General features: G+C 36.6%; 1 pseudogene; it reads left to right on the forward strand.

Moving 5' to 3' along the window:
• The first annotated feature begins 1,700 nt into the window (after positions 1-1,700).
• Positions 1,701-6,436, forward strand: LOC117980555 (cytochrome c oxidase assembly protein COX11, mitochondrial-like; annotated as a pseudogene).
• The last annotated feature ends 2,749 nt before the right edge of the window (positions 6,437-9,185 follow it).

Here is a 9,185-nt window from a genome sequence, read left to right on the forward strand (position 1 = left end):
CCCTAACCGGAAGCCCAGCCAGCTTCACCTCTCACTACTAGGACATATTATTGCCTCTAGGCTCCTTCAGTGGACAAGAGCTAGAATATATGAATATGTTACATATATAATATATTATATATAATACGTATTATATATTATCCTATATATTATATATTATATATAATGCATATTATATATTATCCTATATATTATATATTATATATGGAGGATTTTATATTATATATAATATGTGTATTATATATAACATATATAATATATACTATATATTATATGTATATAATATATATTATATACAGATATAAAATCCTCCATATACATATATAATATATATTATATATTTATGGAGGATTTTATAAGATACTTTCTGTTCAAAAACAACTCCACAGAATTCTTTTACATTTTTCACCGTTGCACATTTGTTTTTTTTCTTTTCACCCACAGTGAAAACTCTGGCTCCCGACAGCATAAATAAATTCACTCAAACAAAATAGTTTCTTATAAACAAAATAGTTTCAAGATTATAATACCAATACATCACTAGCAATAACATATCTACTATGTAGAATTCAAAATTTCTTTGCTTGTTTTGTTTTTGAATTATATCCCATTAAGGGAGTATAGCTGTATAAATACCTTATTTGAATTAATTCTTTTCTCTGTGGTTATATTTTAAACGATATATGGTTAGGAGCATTTGTTTCTGTTTATATTCCATTTCAGCGTTTGCTTTCATCCCTTTTTAATTTTTTTGACAATTCAAAACATTTACTTAGTTCAAAATCCACACTATATAAAAAGGTATGTTTAGAGGAGTTCTGCTTCCATCCCCAGTCCCTTTACCACATATACTCATACCCAATTTTCATTATTTATTTATCCTCTCCTTCCTTCCTTCTTCCTTCCCTCCTCCCTTCCCTACTTTTTCTCTTTTTTCTTGCAAAAATGAGTATTTATCTTCTGTACCCCATAAGTTATGTTATATACATTCTTTCATGCCTTGCTTTATCATCTAACAGAAAAGCCTAGAAATGTCCTGTTTTTGAAGTAGTCCTCTTTTTCCACACCTGCATAATAACTCATTCTGTGGATGTACCATAATTTTTTTAACCAGTTTCTTGGGGGTGGGTATTTGGATTACTTCCAATATTTTGCTTTAACAAATAATGCTGCAATGAACAATAAGAGAGAGACTTTTGTAGAGGTTGTGTTATTTTGTACTCTCAACAGCAAAGTGTGAGAGTGCCTGTCTTCACACAGCCTCATGAACTGTATGTTTTCAGGCTTTTACATATTGTCAGTATGATAGGTCCTTTGATATTTCTTAAGGAATCACAAACGCAATGCTGAAATCCCTGCTAGAAATGGATTCACAGTGCCAAATTTCAGCAAGGATTATGAAACAATGGGAATTTTCACATATTTTTCATGAGAGTGTACATTGGTGAAACCATTTTGGGGAAACTCTGGCATATCTACTAAAGTTGAATGTATCCGTATTCTGTGACCCAGCCACCAGAAACGCATATGTGCTTGCATCTAAAGACATGTCTTAGAAGCATTTTTTGGTGATTGCTTTAAACTGGAAACAACCCTAATGTCCATTAACAGTAGGATGGGTTTTAAAAAAAAGTTTATTCAGACAACTGAATACTATGTAACAATGAAAATGAATGAACTACAGCTACAAACCACGTTGATAAATTTCACAAACATAATAGTAAAAGGAGCCAGAACAGTGAGTAAAAGAAGACAAAAAACACGACATTTGACCTCTCGTCCCTGAGAGGCGGGTGGTTGTTAGTTCAGGGGGTTATGGGAGGGCTCTGGCATCCGGGATGGAGGCGCGTCGCTTTCTGTGGCTGGCGCTGGATCCACCCTGGGTCTCCAGCCACGGCTGCAGAGAGGGTAGAGCGGTTTCTTAGGCCAGAGTGGAGTGGGACAGGAGGTGCCCAGAGACGACTGTGGTGGCTTGAGACATGGAAGCGCTGCAGCCTTTGAGCCCGGTATCCAGCATTGCAGCCGCCGCGGCGGCCTAAGAGCTCAAACCCTTTCAGGCGCGCGCAAGAGGAGGAGCGGCGGCGGCGGCGGAACAAGACGACCCTCACTTAACGTGGCCGCTGTCGCCGTGGGCATGCTGGGGGCGTCCTACGCTGCCGTTCCCCTTTATCGGCTCTATTGCCAGACTACTGGACTTGGAGGATCAGCAGTTTCAGGTCATGCCTCAGACCAGATTGAAAACATGGTGCCTGTTAAGGATCGAATCATTAAAATTAACTTTGATGCAGATGTGCATGCAAGTCTTCAGTGGAACTTTAGACCTCAGCAAACAGAAATATATGTGGTGCCAGGAGACACTGCACTGGGGTTTTACAGAGCTAAGAATCCTGCTGACAAACCACTAATTGGAATTTCTACATACAATGTTGTTCCATTTGAAGCTGGACAGTATTTCAATAAAATACAGTGCTTCTGTTTTGAAGAACAAAGGCTTAATCCCCAAGAGGAAGTAGATATGCCAGTGTTTTTCTACATTGATCCTGAATTTGCTAAAGACCCAAGAATGATTAATGTTGATCTTATCACTCTTTCTTACACTTTTTTTGAAGCAAAGGAAGGGCACAATTTGCCAGTTCCAGGATATAACTGAAGTCAGCAACTAAGTCTTCCTTCAAAGTTGTGATTTTTGGGAAAATCATGTATCCTATCTTCTCAAACGAGAAATATTGTACAATAATATGAAGCCTTATATTTTAAATAATTATTTTTTCTCAACTAATTTATTTCACTTAAAATTGAGAGAACAAGTTCAGCTTTTATCATAACAAACCCACATGCCTAGCTAGAATGTATGAGTGACTATTCAATACCATACTGAAGAGTTTGATAGCATTAAAATAAGCCGCTTTGTTTTTTAAATATGCAGGCATGGGTTCAGCTTAATTCTATAGTTCCCTTCCAGATTATTAACTCTTCATACTTATAGCAAAGAATCTGACAATGTTTTTCAAAAATGAATGCTCAGGGTTATTTGTTTCAAGTCATAGGCCAGAACTTCTGACCATGTTTATTATGTCTAAAAGAGTTGGTTGCTATTTTCCTTCATTATGAACAGTCAGTATTTTAAAAGCTCAAAGTAGAAGAGGAGTCACCAAGCCCTAACAGCTTGTCCAAATATTTAAATTCTTATTTCAAATTTGATTTGTCCTTTAAGATTTAGGGCTATTTTATATTCAGAGTTCTGAATAATTACTTTGAAATTGTAGTGTCATGAAATTGAAATAAAATACATCTACTAGGCTGCTAGCCAAAGCATCATCATTACAAGTCCATGAATGCTAAAATGTACAAGTGGGATTGTGAAGATTTACTGACATCAAAAGTTCTTCTGGAAACAAACCTTTGTAAAAAAAAAAGTGTAAATTATTTTAATAGTGATTTATTTGTCATCAAATGTACAACTTATTCTGAATATTTTCATTTTCTGTGTTCCAAACAGAAAAGTTAAGTTGCAGTAAAAAGAGAAAAAAAGACTATTTAGAATTACAAAGAATCATATTTAAAGGCTGCCCAATGTAGAGTCTAGTGACATGTTCAGGACACCTGAAATATAATTAAATGACAATCATCAAGGTTTTAACAATTTATAATTCCAAACCAGAGGATTATAAAGAAGTGCAAATTGACTTTTACATTCAACTTTAGTTAAATGAAGGCACTCAATATTCTTCCTGAATAATACATTCAGTTTCTCACATTTTATGTTTTCATCTGTTCCAATTATTTTGTAGTAAAATAATCTACTGTTATCACAGCTGTGTGATGATTTCTAAATGTAGGAAGGCCTGTGAAACATATGACACTGCAGTTAAATTTGTTGGCCTAAGGACTAAGTAATTTTTCTTCTGCTGAAGTTTTAAGTGAGTATTTGTTCCAAACAAGTTCTGTTGAAATCTCACGCTGTTGTCAGGAATCAATGTTATCCTGGAACTGTTATTCTTCCATTTAATCTTCATCATAGCAGAAATGCTCCACTGTGGCTTTGACATGTTGGTAGGTATTGTCTTCCAGGCTTCAAAGCTGCACAGAGTCTACCCTTTAGAGAATTGGCACCTTTGATGTGGCTAGTGAGCTGATCATCCACTTTCTTCTAAAATAAAGAGAAGAAAATGAAAAAAAAAAAGATGAAAAACACACACTTCATGATTTCATTTATATAAGGTTCAGAACAGAATAAACCAATATCTGATGTTAGAAGTCACAACAGGGAGAAGGAAAGGAACAGAGTTTAGCAGGGAGCACAACTGGGGCCTTGTGGGGCACAGGTAACGGTTCTATTTCTTGACCTTGGTAGTGGTTATATGAATGGTTTTACTTTGCAGTATTTCATTTCACTGTGCACATATTGCTATGTATTTCTAAGTATATGCATATTTCAATAATTTTTTAAAAAATATGCAAACTACTCATTTTAGAGCTGAAAGAACCAGAGCTCAGATACATGAAGTGTGTTGCTGAGCTCAACAGACCCAGGACTCATATCCAGTTTTCCTGATCCGCTAGCTCCCTTGGCTTTGAGGGGTTAGTTAACTAGGTACCCTTATATGTGGATTTTTTTTTTTTTTTTTTTTTTTTCTGAGAGGGAGTCTTGCTCTTGTTGCCCAGGCTGGAGCGCAATGGCATAATCTCAACTCGCCGCAACCTCCACCTCCCAGGTTCAAGCGATTCTCCTGCCTCAGCCTCCCGATAGCTGGGATTACAGGTGCCCACCACCATGCCTGGCGAATTTTTGTGTTTTTAATAGAGACGAAGTTTCACCATGTTAGCCAGGCTGGTTTCGAACTCCTGACCTCGGGTGATCCACCCACCTTGGCCTCCCAAAGTGTTGGGATTACAGGTGTGAGCCACCGCACCTGGCCATATTTTCTTTATACCTCTAGAATCCTACTAGAAACTGTTGTGAGTCATCTGGAATGATTATTAAGCATTATTTAAAATGGCCCCAACGTGTTTATTTTAATAGCTAATTTATTAACAGTCATACTATTCCAGTTTGTATCATCATGAACAAGTTAGCAATATACACTTTTTTTTTTTGAGACGGAGTCTTGCTCTGTCACCCAGGCTGGAGTGCAGTGGTGCAAGCTCCGCCTCCCGGGTTCACGCCATTCTCCTGCCTCAACCTCCCAAGTAGCTGGGACTACAGGCGCCTGCCACCGCGCCCGGCTAATTTTTTGTATTTTTAGTAGAGACTAAAATACAAAATAGTTTCACCATGTTAGCCAGGATGGTCTCCATCTCTTAACCTCGTTATCCAGCAATATACATTCTTATGCACGCCTGTTTTGCACAGACAATTTTATTTATAGGACATAGGTTCTCATAAGTAGTATTGATAGATGGAAAAACATATGTATTTTTAGCAATAGATGCTGTTAGTTTGCTTTCCAAAAGGCTGTAACCACCTCACACTTGAAAGAGCAACAAGTGTTACAACTTTTCTAAATTTTTGGTCAGTTTACTGGTATCTCATTTTATTTGTGGATGTGTCTCAAATTCACATCTCCAGATTTGATTTGAATCCATGATTGAATGTCATGATTGTTTTTCCTTCTATGTTTAAGTGCCTTAAAGGCATCTGAAACAAAACATGTTCAAAGCCAAACTTGTAATCTCTGCACCCAAATCTGATCTTCCAACATCCCTTTTGTTCACTTGTCCAAATCAGAAACTTGGGCATTTCTGTTTTTTAACCCTCACATAAAATCCATCAAACTCCTATCAAATTTATCTTCAAAATATTTATGTATTTATTTATTTTATTGATGCATAATATTTGTACGTATTTATGGGGTACAGGTGATATTTTGTTGCATGCATAGAATGTGTAATGCTCAAGTCAGGGTATTTAGGATATCTATCACTACAAGCATTTATCACTTCTATCTGTTGAGAACATTTCAAGTCCTCACTTCTAGCTATTTTAAAATGTATGATAAATCGTTAACTATAGTCACCCTACTCAACTAACGTTAGAATTTATTCCTTTAATGTAACCATATGTTTGTATCCATTAACCAACCTCTCTTCACCCCCACACCTACATCCTTCCCAGCCACTAATAACTATCATTCTACTGTCTGCCTTCATTAGATCAACTTTTTTAGTTCCCGCATGTGAGTATATGTGATACTTGTCTTTCTGTGTCTAGCTTATTTCACGTAGCATAATACTCTCCAGTTCTATTCATGTTGCTGCAAATGATATGATTTTCTTCTTTTTTAATGGTGGAATAATATTTCATTACTTAAATGTACCACATTTTCTTTATCCATTCATCCACTGATGGACATGTACATTGATCTGGTATCTTTGCTATTGTGAATAATACTGCAATAAACATGGGGGTCCATGGATCTCTTTGATATATTGATTTCCTTTCCTTTTGATAAATACCAGGAGTGGGATTGTTGGATTGATAGTTCTATTTTTAGTTTGTGAGAAACTCCATAGTGTTTTCCATAATGGCTATACAATTTACACTCCCACCAACAGTGTATGAAAGTTCCCCTTTCTCTGCATCCTCATTAGCATGTTTTTTTTTCATCTTTTGATAATAGCCATTCTAACTGGAATCATATGATACCTCATTGTAGTTTGATTTGCATTTCCCTGATGATTAGTAATGTTGAGGTGGTGCATGCCTGCAGTCCCAGCTACTCAGGAGGCTGAGATGGGAGGATCGCTTGAGGCCAGGAAGTAGAGGCCTCAGTGAGCTGTGATTGTGCCACTGCACTCCACTCCAGCTGAGCAACAGAATAAGACCCTGTCTGAAAAAGTAAAGAAAAGAAAGAGAGAAAGACAAAAAAGAAATGGCAACCATCATCCCAGAATTTGATGGCTTTCATTTTTGTGCATTTTAGATTGTGCATCTATCTATAACTTTAAAAATATCCGTAAGTGGTGTGTGTGTGTGTGTGTGTGTGTATATATATATATATGTTTTAAAACTATTTCTTTACTAATCTGTTTTGCTTAACGCTTTACATGTTTTGTGTTTTGTTTTGTTTTGTTTGAGAAGGAGTCTCGCTGTGTCACCCAGGCTGGAGTGCAGTGGCGCAATCTTGGCTCACTGTGACCCCTGCCTCCTGGGTTCAAGCGATTCTACTGCCTCAGCCTCCTGAGTAGCTGGGATTACAGGCATGTGCCACCATGCCCAGCTAATTTTTGTATTTCAGTAGAGACGGGGGTTTCACCATTTTGGTCAGGCTGGTCTCGAACTCCTTCCTGGCTTCGTGATCTGCCCACCTTGGCCTCCCAAAGTGCTGGGATTATAGGCGTGAGCCACCACGCCTGGTCGTTTTCACTACTGTACACTATTCCAGATTATAAATGTACCCCAATTTACTCATCATTCTCCTATTGGTGTGAATTAAATTGTTTACAAACAATGTTGTCATGAACATTCTTGTACATCTTCTTTTGTGCATGTGTGAGGACATCACTAGTGCATTTAGCTTTTTTAAAATGACATTTACCCAGTAGTGAAATTGCTGAAGGGGATATGTTTCTCTTTATTGTATTGGATGTTGTGAATATTTGACATATTTGTGGCTACCCAGAATACTTGGAGCACCCTTCCTATAGCTATGACTTTCCCCCATTATAACTTCTACCTTTTTAAGGTAGGTGCTAGAAAAACCCATTTTTTAACTTCTTCTGCAGGTAGTGAGCAGGCATGTAACATAGGTTTTGCCAATAAGATGCATTCATGAAAAACTTCAATTTAGAAGAGAGCACTGTGAGGAAGGGGATGCTATGCCGAATTCTGTTAATGAGGTAGCAGTGTGGTCATGTTAAGAACTTTTAGAAGCAAAAGTGACCAAGATCCATGCTGTAGTGTCCTGTGTTTCGTGTTCATATTGAAAGTGATGATAATTATCCACTGTTGTGGGATTGCTTGTATGAGCAGTCTGGGAGTGAAATTTGGGCATTTTTTTTCCTGACTGCATAATTCTAGTGTTTCTCTGGCCTTTCAGGAGACTCTAAGTCAACTGATATTCTTAATAAATTCTTATACTATTTCATCTGTAGAGTGGATTCTGATGCTTGCAACTAAGAATTCTAACAGAAACAGTTATTCTCAACCCTTCTTCTCTCATGGTACATAAGTAAGTGACAATTGTATAACAAACTGGAAGCGATGTATAAAGCTGCTTGTGGCTAGAAGCAACCAGAACTATAGTTATTAATTTCCTATGGTCTTGCCTGGCCTCTGTAAGGAGATCCGTATCTCAACAGCACACCTGTCACACATTCATAGCCCAACTATGTGCCACAGTGGGCTACCTGGAAATCTGTGCACTAGATATTGCTAACTTACTCTCAGTTTATACTCCTTCTAATAGTGTGTGAGAGTTCTTGCTGGTCAACATCCTCTTTGACCTTTTTTTTTTTTTTTTTTGAGACAGAGTCTGGCTCTGTCGCCTATGGAGTACAGTGGCTTCTTCGACTTTTGATATCCCTGGACTTTAAAACTTATTCCGGTTTTATTGGTATAATTTTATATATGATTTTTAAAATTTGCATTTTTCTATTACTAGTGAGAATCTTCTAATTTGTATTTCCTTATTTGTTAATTACTAGTTTCACATCATTTTATGCTTTCCTCTTTGACTGCTGGTCTTTTTATTACTGATTTATAAAAAGCTCCTTACACGTCTTTGATATTTAGGATTCTTCACTTGCCTGGGTTGCTTTGAAGGCTGCAAGAGCATTTGTAGTAATTATACATTCATAATTTTGTATTCTACTTTTGAAAAGGGTCCCCCAGATTATACAGGATTCAGGTTCTACAAAACCTGGATCCATCTCTGACATCCCAATTGGAGGCCTATCTCTCTGTTTTGCTTATTGGTGTCTTCTGAGGCACAGAAGATTTTATGGTTAATTTAGTTAAATTTATTTTTATTTTTATATGGATTGTACTATTTGGATATTGTTTAAGAAAAATTTTTCTAACCCTATAAGATTAAAATATGATCTTATATTTTTTTCAAATGATATAAAATTTTGTTTTTATAAAGTAATATTTTACATTTAGGATACATTTTGGAGGGGTATGATATGAGTCAGTGATTCCATTTTATTTGTATTTTTCTGCATGAATACTCAATTGTCTCACA

This window comes from Pan paniscus, chromosome 5 (genome assembly GCF_029289425.2).
Source record: "Pan paniscus chromosome 5, NHGRI_mPanPan1-v2.0_pri, whole genome shotgun sequence".
In the NCBI taxonomy this organism is placed as follows: domain Eukaryota; kingdom Metazoa; phylum Chordata; class Mammalia; order Primates; family Hominidae; genus Pan; species Pan paniscus.